Source organism: Hyla sarda, unplaced genomic scaffold, assembly GCF_029499605.1.
Source record: "Hyla sarda isolate aHylSar1 unplaced genomic scaffold, aHylSar1.hap1 scaffold_1025, whole genome shotgun sequence".
Classification (NCBI taxonomy): domain Eukaryota; kingdom Metazoa; phylum Chordata; class Amphibia; order Anura; family Hylidae; genus Hyla; species Hyla sarda.
This window is the reverse complement of record NW_026607644.1, coordinates 310-15,404: the sequence shown is the minus strand read 5'-3', so window position 1 is coordinate 15,404 and position 15,095 is coordinate 310. Positions and strand designations below refer to the sequence as shown.

Below are 15,095 nucleotides of genomic sequence, written 5' to 3'. Positions count from 1 at the left end.
GAAGTCCTGTGCCTGGACGCTCCAACAGCGGCCAGACACAAGCAGAAGCAGAAGCAGCAGCAGCACCACCTTTTGTTTTTTGGCTGCAGCAGCAGTAGCAGCAAGGCCCACAGGGCTGGCTAGCTGGCTAGCCAGCAAGCAGGTAGCAATGAAAGTAGGAATCTTTCTTTTTAACCCTGTAAGGGGGTGGTGCACTGTACCCGAAGATACTGCCATATCGGGTCAATGCATAGGGCGACGGAAGCAAGCTTCGAAATCGGCCCCCGTTCTCAAAAATCCATTTAATATATGGTCCCCAGATAGGGGACGTATCAGATATTAAACTGATAAGAACAGATACTACACTTGATCTTAGCCAAAAGGCCGAGAAGCGATAACCGTGAAAGGGGCGGGCCCAACAAGGTCCCCTTCATGGGCACTATCACTGCTTGCTGTCAGGGAGGCTGCCAGACAATTTTCCATGCACACTCTGGGCTGGGGGGCAGTCAACCACCAGTACACACAGCAGAACCTAAACCCATACCATTATTGCTAAGCAGCAAGACAGGGGCCCATTGCACTCCCACGGGGCCTTTTTAAATGCAATCCATAACCCGGATTTGCCAGGAACCCTTCTTACTCCTCCTACTTGCATGTGACACTGGGCTTAGGATCTGCATAGGAAACACACACACAAGCACACACCTACCTTTGTTGCCTGCAGATGCCTCCTTGGCTGTCCCCAAACGGTATCAAACCAACACCCACGGGAAGCTGTAAGCATAGAGGACATGCCTGCACCCCATTGGACTTACCTGTGTGGGTTAAACCTGGGTTATTTGACAACCTATGGCGGTGATGGTTCTGCTCAGGCAGAGCAGTGCTGATGCTCCTCATAAAGCTGTCGCTGCTGTGAAGGTTCTAGGTGACATCACAAATCCCTATGGTTACATACACAACAAAGCTGGGTTGTTGTTGTTTACACTCTGCAAGGCCTGTGGAAGTGAGTGACATCATAGCACTGTAGTTCTGAGGGTTCTAGATGGATGCAACAATCTCCTGTTGCTTCTATGAAGGCCATAATAGACGACATCACCAAACAGCTCCATAGTCACATACACAGCAAAGGAGAGATGTTGTTTACACCTAGTGATGTCAGTGGTATTGAGTGACATCACAGCACAGTGCTAAGGCTCCTGGGCCTGGACACAGCAGCGGCTGCAATATCTCAACGGAGAATACGTTTATATATATGTGTGTGTGTGCGCGTATATATATATATATATATATATATATATATATATATATATATATTTCTCCGCCGAAATCACTTTTAAACCCATTTCCACCTTTTTTTCCCTTCTCTTCCTCTTACTTTTTTTTCACGTTTTTTTACGTTTTTCTCCTTTTCGCCTCTTTTCTGGGCGTATTATTCTTCTTTTTCTTCTTTTTTTTCGTCTAATGCATACCCCATCAGTGCAGCAATGCTTATTCAATACCGCCAGCAGATGGAGACACTGGGGGATAATTTTCTAAGGATTTATACTGATTTTTCCTGTCTGAATTTGTCGCACAGAAAGTTGCAGGCCAAATATGTGTGACATTTCTGCGACTTTAGCTTCTAGAGCATTTTTACAACATTATACATAGGTGCTGAATACATAAAAAGCGACTGTTCAGCGACAGACAAGTCGCATCGGCTGAAAGTAGGCCAGAATGTCAGTCCATGTTGGAGCAGGTTTAGATACAGTCTAAAGCATAGATCTCAAAGTCTGTGCACAGAATTTAGCAAGGGCCTCGCACCTTCTGATGCATCAGGTAGGTGCACAATAGCATAGCCTAACCCTCTGTACTTTGGTCTATATTGATGCGGGACATAGACAGCCAGCTGATGACCAATCCATTAGTGCAATGGATGGCTGGAAGCATTTGTCTTTGCCTTTGCAATACCACAGAAGCAATGCATGGTCAATGTACAGCAATGACACACCTGTGTGAACAGCCAGGAGACCCCCCCCCCCCATGTTATGTTACATAGTTACATAGTTAGTACGGTCGAAAAAAGACATATGTCCATCAAGTTCAACCAGGGAATTAAGGGGTAGGGGTGTGGCGCGATATTGGGGAAGGGATGAGATTTTATATTTCTTCATAAGCATTAATCTTATTTTGTCAATTAGGAACATTCAGCACCCACCCGCTATCAAGGCAGCTGCCTATCATGTCATGCCCTACCTGCACAGGTGTGCTGGCTACTCAAATGATCCAATTAAGGAGGCCATTTAGTCAGCAGCAGCAGAAGTCCTGTGCCTGGACGCTCCAACAGCGGCCAGACACAAGCAGAAGCAGAAGCAGCAGCAGCACCACCTTTTGTTTTTTGGCTGCAGCAGCAGCAGCAGCAAGGCCCACAGGGCTGGCTAGCTGGCTAGCCAGCAAGCAGGTAGCAATGAAAGTAGGAATCTTTCTTTTTAACCCTGTAAGGGGGTGGTGCACTGTACCCGAAGATACTGCCATATCGGGTCAATGCATAGGGCGACGGAAGCAAGCTTCGAAATCGGCCCCCGTTCTCAAAAATCCATTTAATATATGGTCCCCAGATAGGGGACGTATCAGATATTAAACTGATAAGAACAGATACTACACTTGATCTTAGCCAAAAGGCCGAGAAGCGATAACCGTGAAAGGGGCGGGCCCAACAAGGTCCCCTTCATGGGCACTATCACTGCTTGCTGTCAGGGAGGCTGCCAGACAATTTTCCATGCACACTCTGGGCTGGGGGGCAGTCAACCACCAGTACACACAGCAGAACCTAAACCCATACCATTATTGCTAAGCAGCAAGACAGGGGCCCATTGCACTCCCACGGGGCCTTTTTAAATGCAATCCATAACCCGGATTTGCCAGGAACCCTTCTTACTCCTCCTACTTGCATGTGACACTGGGCTTAGGATCTGCATAGGAAACACACACACAAGCACACACCTACCTTTGTTGCCTGCAGATGCCTCCTTGGCTGTCCCCAAACGGTATCAAACCAACACCCACGGGAAGCTGTAAGCATAGAGGACATGCCTGCACCCCATTGGACTTACCTGTGTGGGTTAAACCCGGGTTATTTGACAACCTATGGCGGTGATGGTTCTGCTCAGGCAGAGCAGTGCTGATGCTCCTCATAAAGCTGTCGCTGCTGTGAAGGTTCTAGGTGACATCACAAATCCCTATGGTTACATACACAACAAAGCTGGGTTGTTGTTGTTTACACTCTGCAAGGCCTGTGGAAGTGAGTGACATCATAGCACTGTAGTTCTGAGGGTTCTAGATGGATGCAACAATCTCCTGTTGCTTCTATGAAGGCCATAATAGACGACATCACCAAACAGCTCCATAGTCACATACACAGCAAAGGAGAGATGTTGTTTACACCTAGTGATGTCAGTGGTATTGAGTGACATCACAGCACAGTGCTAAGGCTCCTGGGCCTGGACACAGCAGCGGCTGCAATATCTCAACGGAGAATACGTTTATATATATGTGTGTGTGTGCGCGTATATATATATATATATATATATATATATATATATATATATATATATTTCTCCGCCGAAATCACTTTTAAACCCATTTCCACCTTTTTTTCCCTTCTCTTCCTCTTACTTTTTTTTCACGTTTTTTTACGTTTTTCTCCTTTTCGCCTCTTTTCTGGGCGTATTATTCTTCTTTTTCTTCTTTTTTTTCGTCTAATGCATACCCCATCAGTGCAGCAATGCTTATTCAATACCGCCAGCAGATGGAGACACTGGGGGATAATTTTCTAAGGATTTATACTGATTTTTCCTGTCTGAATTTGTCGCACAGAAAGTTGCAGGCCAAATATGTGTGACATTTCTGCGACTTTAGCTTCTAGAGCATTTTTACAACATTATACATAGGTGCTGAATACATAAAAAGCGACTGTTCAGCGACAGACAAGTCGCATCGGCTGAAAGTAGGCCAGAATGTCAGTCCATGTTGGAGCAGGTTTAGATACAGTCTAAAGCATAGATCTCAAAGTCTGTGCACAGAATTTAGCAAGGGCCTCGCACCTTCTGATGCATCAGGTAGGTGCACAATAGCATAGCCTAACCCTCTGTACTTTGGTCTATATTGATGCGGGACATAGACAGCCAGCTGATGACCAATCCATTAGTGCAATGGATGGCTGGAAGCATTTGTCTTTGCCTTTGCAATACCACAGAAGCAATGCATGGTCAATGTACAGCAATGACACACCTGTGTGAACAGCCAGGAGACCCCCCCCCCCCCATGTTATGTTACATAGTTACATAGTTAGTACGGTCGAAAAAAGACATATGTCCATCAAGTTCAACCAGGGAATTAAGGGGTAGGGGTGTGGCGCGATATTGGGGAAGGGATGAGATTTTATATTTCTTCATAAGCATTAATCTTATTTTGTCAATTAGGAACATTCAGCACCCACCCGCTATCAAGGCAGCTGCCTATCATGTCATGCCCTACCTGCACAGGTGTGCTGGCTACTCAAATGATCCAATTAAGGAGGCCATTTAGTCAGCAGCAGCAGAAGTCCTGTGCCTGGACGCTCCAACAGCGGCCAGACACAAGCAGAAGCAGAAGCAGAAGCAGCAGCAGCACCACCTTTTGTTTTTTGGCTGCAGCAGCAGCAGCAGCAAGGCCCACAGGGCTGGCTAGCTGGCTAGCCAGCAAGCAGGTAGCAATGAAAGTAGGAATCTTTCTTTTTAACCCTGTAAGGGGGTGGTGCACTGTACCCGAAGATACTGCCATATCGGGTCAATGCATAGGGCGACGGAAGCAAGCTTCGAAATCGGCCCCCGTTCTCAAAAATCCATTTAATATATGGTCCCCAGATAGGGGACGTATCAGATATTAAACTGATAAGAACAGATTTTTTTTTTTTTATCTAAAGCCGAGGAACGTGCTTTCGATTCACCCAAAGTGCAAGAAAAAGTGCAAACGTGTTACACTAAAAAAAAACGTGCACAAAGGATGCGGTCTATCGCAAGCCCTTCTCCGATAGGAGAGAGGCCCCCCAACAAACCTTACCCTTCGCCTCCGGACCAAAAGGTACCTGCGAGGTTCCAGGTTCGATGTCCCTTTTCGCCGAAGCTACTAGGAGACCACAAATGCTCCCGGCATCCCCCTTGGCGTTAGCCAAGGTATCTGCCCGCAGAGCCGATTACGGTAGGTACCCTGCGAAGCAGGAGTACCCGGGGTGTTTGCAGGGAGGTGCGGAACCTAATGGCCACACACACCTCCCCTAGACCGCCAGGAGGGACACCCAGAAGGGCTACCGCATCCTGACAAATCCTGTGAACACACAACACGCAAAAAGTGACACAGTGAGACAAAAAATAAATAAATAAGTGAATGTGTGCAGATATACTGCCCGGACATCCGGCCGGATCTATAAAAATTTCTCTGATCCTAGCCAGAAGGCCGGGAATCAAGAGGTGAGTGCCACAAGGTGAAGAGATTATGGTGCCCGTGCTTCAACTCAGTGAGCCTATTCTCCCAGTGAGTTTCGGCACCTCGGGGTCACCACTCCCCGAGGCACAAAAGTACCTCGGCTCTAGACCCTCTCAGCCTCATGGCGAGACCCGGAGGGAACAGGTCACATCGGGGCAGCCGTCGAGCTGATTCCTCAGAACCAGCCCCGGAAAGCCCTGGTACACCTGCATCCTCCATGCAGCACCCATCCCCACCAGCATGAAAACTGATAAGAACAGATACTACACTTGATCTTAGCCAAAAGGCCGAGAAGCGATAACCGTGAAAGGGGCGGGCCCAACAAGGTCCCCTTCATGGGCACTATCACTGCTTGCTGTCAGGGAGGCTGCCAGACAATTTTCCATGCACACTCTGGGCTGGGGGGCAGTCAACCACCAGTACACACAGCAGAACCTAAACCCATACCATTATTGCTAAGCAGCAAGACAGGGGCCCATTGCACTCCCACGGGGCCTTTTTAAATGCAATCCATAACCCGGATTTGCCAGGAACCCTTCTTACTCCTCCTACTTGCATGTGACACTGGGCTTAGGATCTGCATAGGAAACACACACACAAGCACACACCTACCTTTGTTGCCTGCAGATGCCTCCTTGGCTGTCCCCAAACGGTATCAAACCAACACCCACGGGAAGCTGTAAGCATAGAGGACATGCCTGCACCCCATTGGACTTACCTGTGTGGGTTAAACCCGGGTTATTTGACAACCTATGGCGGTGATGGTTCTGCTCAGGCAGAGCAGTGCTGATGCTCCTCATAAAGCTGTCGCTGCTGTGAAGGTTCTAGGTGACATCACAAATCCCTATGGTTACATACACAACAAAGCTGGGTTGTTGTTGTTTACACTCTGCAAGGCCTGTGGAAGTGAGTGACATCATAGCACTGTAGTTCTGAGGGTTCTAGATGGATGCAACAATCTCCTGTTGCTTCTATGAAGGCCATAATAGACGACATCACCAAACAGCTCCATAGTCACATACACAGCAAAGGAGAGATGTTGTTTACACCTAGTGATGTCAGTGGTATTGAGTGACATCACAGCACAGTGCTAAGGCTCCTGGGCCTGGACACAGCAGCGGCTGCAATATCTCAACGGAGAATACGTTTATATATATGTGTGTGTGTGCGCGTATATATATATATATATATATATATATATATATATATATTTCTCCGCCGAAATCACTTTTAAACCCATTTCCACCTTTTTTTCCCTTCTCTTCCTCTTACTTTTTTTTCACGTTTTTTTACGTTTTTCTCCTTTTCGCCTCTTTTCTGGGCGTATTATTCTTCTTTTTCTTCTTTTTTTTCGTCTAATGCATACCCCATCAGTGCAGCAATGCTTATTCAATACCGCCAGCAGATGGAGACACTGGGGGATAATTTTCTAAGGATTTATACTGATTTTTCCTGTCTGAATTTGTCGCACAGAAAGTTGCAGGCCAAATATGTGTGACATTTCTGCGACTTTAGCTTCTAGAGCATTTTTACAACATTATACATAGGTGCTGAATACATAAAAAGCGACTGTTCAGCGACAGACAAGTCGCATCGGCTGAAAGTAGGCCAGAATGTCAGTCCATGTTGGAGCAGGTTTAGATACAGTCTAAAGCATAGATCTCAAAGTCTGTGCACAGAATTTAGCAAGGGCCTCGCACCTTCTGATGCATCAGGTAGGTGCACAATAGCATAGCCTAACCCTCTGTACTTTGGTCTATATTGATGCGGGACATAGACAGCCAGCTGATGACCAATCCATTAGTGCAATGGATGGCTGGAAGCATTTGTCTTTGCCTTTGCAATACCACAGAAGCAATGCATGGTCAATGTACAGCAATGACACACCTGTGTGAACAGCCAGGAGACCCCCCCCCCCCATGTTATGTTACATAGTTACATAGTTAGTACGGTCGAAAAAAGACATATGTCCATCAAGTTCAACCAGGGAATTAAGGGGTAGGGGTGTGGCGCGATATTGGGGAAGGGATGAGATTTTATATTTCTTCATAAGCATTAATCTTATTTTGTCAATTAGGAACATTCAGCACCCACCCGCTATCAAGGCAGCTGCCTATCATGTCATGCCCTACCTGCACAGGTGTGCTGGCTACTCAAATGATCCAATTAAGGAGGCCATTTAGTCAGCAGCAGCAGAAGTCCTGTGCCTGGACGCTCCAACAGCGGCCAGACACAAGCAGAAGCAGAAGCAGCAGCAGCACCACCTTTTGTTTTTTGGCTGCAGCAGCAGCAGCAGCAAGGCCCACAGGGCTGGCTAGCTGGCTAGCCAGCAAGCAGGTAGCAATGAAAGTAGGAATCTTTCTTTTTAACCCTGTAAGGGGGTGGTGCACTGTACCCGAAGATACTGCCATATCGGGTCAATGCATAGGGCGACGGAAGCAAGCTTCGAAATCGGCCCCCGTTCTCAAAAATCCATTTAATATATGGTCCCCAGATAGGGGACGTATCAGATATTAAACTGATAAGAACAGATACTACACTTGATCTTAGCCAAAAGGCCGAGAAGCGATAACCGTGAAAGGGGCGGGCCCAACAAGGTCCCCTTCATGGGCACTATCACTGCTTGCTGTCAGGGAGGCTGCCAGACAATTTTCCATGCACACTCTGGGCTGGGGGGCAGTCAACCACCAGTACACACAGCAGAACCTAAACCCATACCATTATTGCTAAGCAGCAAGACAGGGGCCCATTGCACTCCCACGGGGCCTTTTTAAATGCAATCCATAACCCGGATTTGCCAGGAACCCTTCTTACTCCTCCTACTTGCATGTGACACTGGGCTTAGGATCTGCATAGGAAACACACACAAGCACACACCTACCTTTGTTGCCTGCAGATGCCTCCTTGGCTGTCCCCAAACGGTATCAAACCAACACCCACGGGAAGCTGTAAGCATAGAGGACATGCCTGCACCCCATTGGACTTACCTGTGTGGGTTAAACCCGGGTTATTTGACAACCTATGGCGGTGATGGTTCTGCTCAGGCAGAGCAGTGCTGATGCTCCTCATAAAGCTGTCGCTGCTGTGAAGGTTCTAGGTGACATCACAAATCCCTATGGTTACATACACAACAAAGCTGGGTTGTTGTTGTTTACACTCTGCAAGGCCTGTGGAAGTGAGTGACATCATAGCACTGTAGTTCTGAGGGTTCTAGATGGATGCAACAATCTCCTGTTGCTTCTATGAAGGCCATAATAGACGACATCACCAAACAGCTCCATAGTCACATACACAGCAAAGGAGAGATGTTGTTTACACCTAGTGATGTCAGTGGTATTGAGTGACATCACAGCACAGTGCTAAGGCTCCTGGGCCTGGACACAGCAGCGGCTGCAATATCTCAACGGAGAATACGTTTATATATATGTGTGTGTGTGCGCGTATATATATATATATATATATATATATATATATATATATATATATATTTCTCCGCCGAAATCACTTTTAAACCCATTTCCACCTTTTTTTCCCTTCTCTTCCTCTTACTTTTTTTTCACGTTTTTTTTACGTTTTTCTCCTTTTCGCCTCTTTTCTGGGCGTATTATTCTTCTTTTTCTTCTTTTTTTTCGTCTAATGCATACCCCATCAGTGCAGCAATGCTTATTCAATACCGCCAGCAGATGGAGACACTGGGGGATAATTTTCTAAGGATTTATACTGATTTTTCCTGTCTGAATTTGTCGCACAGAAAGTTGCAGGCCAAATATGTGTGACATTTCTGCGACTTTAGCTTCTAGAGCATTTTTACAACATTATACATAGGTGCTGAATACATAAAAAGCGACTGTTCAGCGACAGACAAGTCGCATCGGCTGAAAGTAGGCCAGAATGTCAGTCCATGTTGGAGCAGGTTTAGATACAGTCTAAAGCATAGATCTCAAAGTCTGTGCACAGAATTTAGCAAGGGCCTCGCACCTTCTGATGCATCAGGTAGGTGCACAATAGCATAGCCTAACCCTCTGTACTTTGGTCTATATTGATGCGGGACATAGACAGCCAGCTGATGACCAATCCATTAGTGCAATGGATGGCTGGAAGCATTTGTCTTTGCCTTTGCAATACCACAGAAGCAATGCATGGTCAATGTACAGCAATGACACACCTGTGTGAACAGCCAGGAGACCCCCCCCCCCCATGTTATGTTACATAGTTACATAGTTAGTACGGTCGAAAAAAGACATATGTCCATCAAGTTCAACCAGGGAATTAAGGGGTAGGGGTGTGGCGCGATATTGGGGAAGGGATGAGATTTTATATTTCTTCATAAGCATTAATCTTATTTTGTCAATTAGGAACATTCAGCACCCACCCGCTATCAAGGCAGCTGCCTATCATGTCATGCCCTACCTGCACAGGTGTGCTGGCTACTCAAATGATCCAATTAAGGAGGCCATTTAGTCAGCAGCAGCAGAAGTCCTGTGCCTGGACGCTCCAACAGCGGCCAGACACAAGCAGAAGCAGAAGCAGCAGCAGCACCACCTTTTGTTTTTTGGCTGCAGCAGCAGCAGCAGCAAGGCCCACAGGGCTGGCTAGCTGGCTAGCCAGCAAGCAGGTAGCAATGAAAGTAGGAATCTTTCTTTTTAACCCTGTAAGGGGGTGGTGCACTGTACCCGAAGATACTGCCATATCGGGTCAATGCATAGGGCGACGGAAGCAAGCTTCGAAATCGGCCCCCGTTCTCAAAAATCCATTTAATATATGGTCCCCAGATAGGGGACGTATCAGATATTAAACTGATAAGAACAGATACTACACTTGATCTTAGCCAAAAGGCCGAGAAGCGATAACCGTGAAAGGGGCGGGCCCAACAAGGTCCCCTTCATGGGCACTATCACTGCTTGCTGTCAGGGAGGCTGCCAGACAATTTTCCATGCACACTCTGGGCTGGGGGGCAGTCAACCACCAGTACACACAGCAGAACCTAAACCCATACCATTATTGCTAAGCAGCAAGACAGGGGCCCATTGCACTCCCACGGGGCCTTTTTAAATGCAATCCATAACCCGGATTTGCCAGGAACCCTTCTTACTCCTCCTACTTGCATGTGACACTGGGCTTAGGATCTGCATAGGAAACACACACACAAGCACACACCTACCTTTGTTGCCTGCAGATGCCTCCTTGGCTGTCCCCAAACGGTATCAAACCAACACCCACGGGAAGCTGTAAGCATAGAGGACATGCCTGCACCCCATTGGACTTACCTGTGTGGGTTAAACCCGGGTTATTTGACAACCTATGGCGGTGATGGTTCTGCTCAGGCAGAGCAGTGCTGATGCTCCTCATAAAGCTGTCGCTGCTGTGAAGGTTCTAGGTGACATCACAAATCCCTATGGTTACATACACAACAAAGCTGGGTTGTTGTTGTTTACACTCTGCAAGGCCTGTGGAAGTGAGTGACATCATAGCACTGTAGTTCTGAGGGTTCTAGATGGATGCAACAATCTCCTGTTGCTTCTATGAAGGCCATAATAGACGACATCACCAAACAGCTCCATAGTCACATACACAGCAAAGGAGAGATGTTGTTTACACCTAGTGATGTCAGTGGTATTGAGTGACATCACAGCACAGTGCTAAGGCTCCTGGGCCTGGACACAGCAGCGGCTGCAATATCTCAACGGAGAATACGTTTATATATATGTGTGTGTGTGCGCGTATATATATATATATATATATATATATATATATATATATATATATATTTCTCCGCCGAAATCACTTTTAAACCCATTTCCACCTTTTTTTCCCTTCTCTTCCTCTTACTTTTTTTTCACGTTTTTTTACGTTTTTCTCCTTTTCGCCTCTTTTCTGGGCGTATTATTCTTCTTTTTCTTCTTTTTTTTCGTCTAATGCATACCCCATCAGTGCAGCAATGCTTATTCAATACCGCCAGCAGATGGAGACACTGGGGGATAATTTTCTAAGGATTTATACTGATTTTTCCTGTCTGAATTTGTCGCACAGAAAGTTGCAGGCCAAATATGTGTGACATTTCTGCGACTTTAGCTTCTAGAGCATTTTTACAACATTATACATAGGTGCTGAATACATAAAAAGCGACTGTTCAGCGACAGACAAGTCGCATCGGCTGAAAGTAGGCCAGAATGTCAGTCCATGTTGGAGCAGGTTTAGATACAGTCTAAAGCATAGATCTCAAAGTCTGTGCACAGAATTTAGCAAGGGCCTCGCACCTTCTGATGCATCAGGTAGGTGCACAATAGCATAGCCTAACCCTCTGTACTTTGGTCTATATTGATGCGGGACATAGACAGCCAGCTGATGACCAATCCATTAGTGCAATGGATGGCTGGAAGCATTTGTCTTTGCCTTTGCAATACCACAGAAGCAATGCATGGTCAATGTACAGCAATGACACACCTGTGTGAACAGCCAGGAGACCCCCCCCCCCATGTTATGTTACATAGTTACATAGTTAGTACGGTCGAAAAAAGACATATGTCCATCAAGTTCAACCAGGGAATTAAGGGGTAGGGGTGTGGCGCGATATTGGGGAAGGGATGAGATTTTATATTTCTTCATAAGCATTAATCTTATTTTGTCAATTAGGAACATTCAGCACCCACCCGCTATCAAGGCAGCTGCCTATCATGTCATGCCCTACCTGCACAGGTGTGCTGGCTACTCAAATGATCCAATTAAGGAGGCCATTTAGTCAGCAGCAGCAGAAGTCCTGTGCCTGGACGCTCCAACAGCGGCCAGACACAAGCAGAAGCAGAAGCAGCAGCAGCACCACCTTTTGTTTTTTGGCTGCAGCAGCAGCAAGGCCCACAGGGCTGGCTAGCTGGCTAGCCAGCAAGCAGGTAGCAATGAAAGTAGGAATCTTTCTTTTTAACCCTGTAAGGGGGTGGTGCACTGTACCCGAAGATACTGCCATATCGGGTCAATGCATAGGGCGACGGAAGCAAGCTTCGAAATCGGCCCCCGTTCTCAAAAATCCATTTAATATATGGTCCCCAGATAGGGGACGTATCAGATATTAAACTGATAAGAACAGATACTACACTTGATCTTAGCCAAAAGGCCGAGAAGCGATAACCGTGAAAGGGGCGGGCCCAACAAGGTCCCCTTCATGGGCACTATCACTGCTTGCTGTCAGGGAGGCTGCCAGACAATTTTCCATGCACACTCTGGGCTGGGGGGCAGTCAACCACCAGTACACACAGCAGAACCTAAACCCATACCATTATTGCTAAGCAGCAAGACAGGGGCCCATTGCACTCCCACGGGGCCTTTTTAAATGCAATCCATAACCCGGATTTGCCAGGAACCCTTCTTACTCCTCCTACTTGCATGTGACACTGGGCTTAGGATCTGCATAGGAAACACACACACAAGCACACACCTACCTTTGTTGCCTGCAGATGCCTCCTTGGCTGTCCCCAAACGGTATCAAACCAACACCCACGGGAAGCTGTAAGCATAGAGGACATGCCTGCACCCCATTGGACTTACCTGTGTGGGTTAAACCCGGGTTATTTGACAACCTATGGCGGTGATGGTTCTGCTCAGGCAGAGCAGTGCTGATGCTCCTCATAAAGCTGTCGCTGCTGTGAAGGCTCTAGGTGACATCACAAATCCCTATGGTTACATACACAACAAAGCTGGGTTGTTGTTGTTTACACTCTGCAAGGCCTGTGGAAGTGAGTGACATCATAGCACTGTAGTTCTGAGGGTTCTAGATGGATGCAACAATCTCCTGTTGCTTCTATGAAGGCCATAATAGACGACATCACCAAACAGCTCCATAGTCACATACACAGCAAAGGAGAGATGTTGTTTACACCTAGTGATGTCAGTGGTATTGAGTGACATCACAGCACAGTGCTAAGGCTCCTGGGCCTGGACACAGCAGCGGCTGCAATATCTCAACGGAGAATACGTTTATATATATGTGTGTGTGTGCGCGTATATATATATATATATATATATATATATATATATATATATATTTCTCCGCCGAAATCACTTTTAAACCCATTTCCACCTTTTTTTCCCTTCTCTTCCTCTTACTTTTTTTTCACGTTTTTTTACGTTTTTCTCCTTTTCGCCTCTTTTCTGGGCGTATTATTCTTCTTTTTCTTCTTTTTTTTCGTCTAATGCATACCCCATCAGTGCAGCAATGCTTATTCAATACCGCCAGCAGATGGAGACACTGGGGGATAATTTTCTAAGGATTTATACTGATTTTTCCTGTCTGAATTTGTCGCACAGAAAGTTGCAGGCCAAATATGTGTGACATTTCTGCGACTTTAGCTTCTAGAGCATTTTTACAACATTATACATAGGTGCTGAATACATAAAAAGCGACTGTTCAGCGACAGACAAGTCGCATCGGCTGAAAGTAGGCCAGAATGTCAGTCCATGTTGGAGCAGGTTTAGATACAGTCTAAAGCATAGATCTCAAAGTCTGTGCACAGAATTTAGCAAGGGCCTCGCACCTTCTGATGCATCAGGTAGGTGCACAATAGCATAGCCTAACCCTCTGTACTTTGGTCTATATTGATGCGGGACATAGACAGCCAGCTGATGACCAATCCATTAGTGCAATGGATGGCTGGAAGCATTTGTCTTTGCCTTTGCAATACCACAGAAGCAATGCATGGTCAATGTACAGCAATGACACACCTGTGTGAACAGCCAGGAGACCCCCCCCCCCCCATGTTATGTTACATAGTTACATAGTTAGTACGGTCGAAAAAAGACATATGTCCATCAAGTTCAACCAGGGAATTAAGGGGTAGGGGTGTGGCGCGATATTGGGGAAGGGATGAGATTTTATATTTCTTCATAAGCATTAATCTTATTTTGTCAATTAGGAACATTCAGCACCCACCCGCTATCAAGGCAGCTGCCTATCATGTCATGCCCTACCTGCACAGGTGTGCTGGCTACTCAAATGATCCAATTAAGGAGGCCATTTAGTCAGCAGCAGCAGAAGTCCTGTGCCTGGACGCTCCAACAGCGGCCAGACACAAGCAGAAGCAGAAGCAGCAGCAGCACCACCTTTTGTTTTTTGGCTGCAGCAGCAGCAGCAGCAAGGCCCACAGGGCTGGCTAGCTGGCTAGCCAGCAAGCAGGTAGCAATGAAAGTAGGAATCTTTCTTTTTAACCCTGTAAGGGGGTGGTGCACTGTACCCGAAGATACTGCCATATCGGGTCAATGCATAGGGCGACGGAAGCAAGCTTCGAAATCGGCCCCCGTTCTCAAAAATCCATTTAATATATGGTCCCCAGATAGGGGACGTATCAGATATTAAACTGATAAGAACAGATACTACACTTGATCTTAGCCAAAAGGCCGAGAAGCGATAACCGTGAAAGGGGCGGGCCCAACAAGGTCCCCTTCATGGGCACTATCACTGCTTGCTGTCAGGGAGGCTGCCAGACAATTTTCCATGCACACTCTGGGCTGGGGGGCAGTCAACCACCAGTACACACAGCAGAACCTAAACCCATACCATTATTGCTAAGCAGCAAGACAGGGGCCCATTGCACTCCCACGGGGCCTTTTTAAATGCAATCCATAAC

At 46.7% G+C, this 15,095-nt stretch overlaps 6 non-coding genes and 2 pseudogenes across 6 annotated transcripts; all 8 read right to left on the bottom strand.

The window, feature by feature from the left end:
- Positions 1-184: 184 nt before the first annotated feature.
- Positions 185-375, bottom strand: LOC130298815 (U2 spliceosomal RNA). The gene has a single exon (XR_008850105.1). It is a non-coding gene; the product is annotated as a U2 spliceosomal RNA (small nuclear RNA).
- A 2,086-nt stretch (positions 376-2,461) lies between these two features.
- LOC130298866 (U2 spliceosomal RNA) lies at positions 2,462-2,652 on the bottom strand. The gene has a single exon (XR_008850154.1). It is a non-coding gene; the product is annotated as a U2 spliceosomal RNA (small nuclear RNA).
- Positions 2,653-4,747: 2,095 nt separating this feature from the next.
- On the bottom strand, positions 4,748-4,926 carry LOC130298812 (U2 spliceosomal RNA; annotated as a pseudogene).
- A 694-nt stretch (positions 4,927-5,620) lies between these two features.
- Positions 5,621-5,780, bottom strand: LOC130298817 (U2 spliceosomal RNA; annotated as a pseudogene).
- Positions 5,781-7,860: 2,080 nt separating this feature from the next.
- On the bottom strand, positions 7,861-8,051 carry LOC130298854 (U2 spliceosomal RNA). The gene has a single exon (XR_008850142.1). It is a non-coding gene; the product is annotated as a U2 spliceosomal RNA (small nuclear RNA).
- Positions 8,052-10,138: 2,087 nt separating this feature from the next.
- Positions 10,139-10,329, bottom strand: LOC130298842 (U2 spliceosomal RNA). The gene has a single exon (XR_008850130.1). It is a non-coding gene; the product is annotated as a U2 spliceosomal RNA (small nuclear RNA).
- A 2,081-nt stretch (positions 10,330-12,410) lies between these two features.
- Positions 12,411-12,601, bottom strand: LOC130298830 (U2 spliceosomal RNA). Its single transcript, XR_008850118.1, has one exon. It is a non-coding gene; the product is annotated as a U2 spliceosomal RNA (small nuclear RNA).
- Positions 12,602-14,686: 2,085 nt separating this feature from the next.
- Positions 14,687-14,877, bottom strand: LOC130298808 (U2 spliceosomal RNA). Its single transcript, XR_008850101.1, has one exon. It is a non-coding gene; the product is annotated as a U2 spliceosomal RNA (small nuclear RNA).
- Between the last annotated feature and the right edge of the window lie 218 nt (positions 14,878-15,095).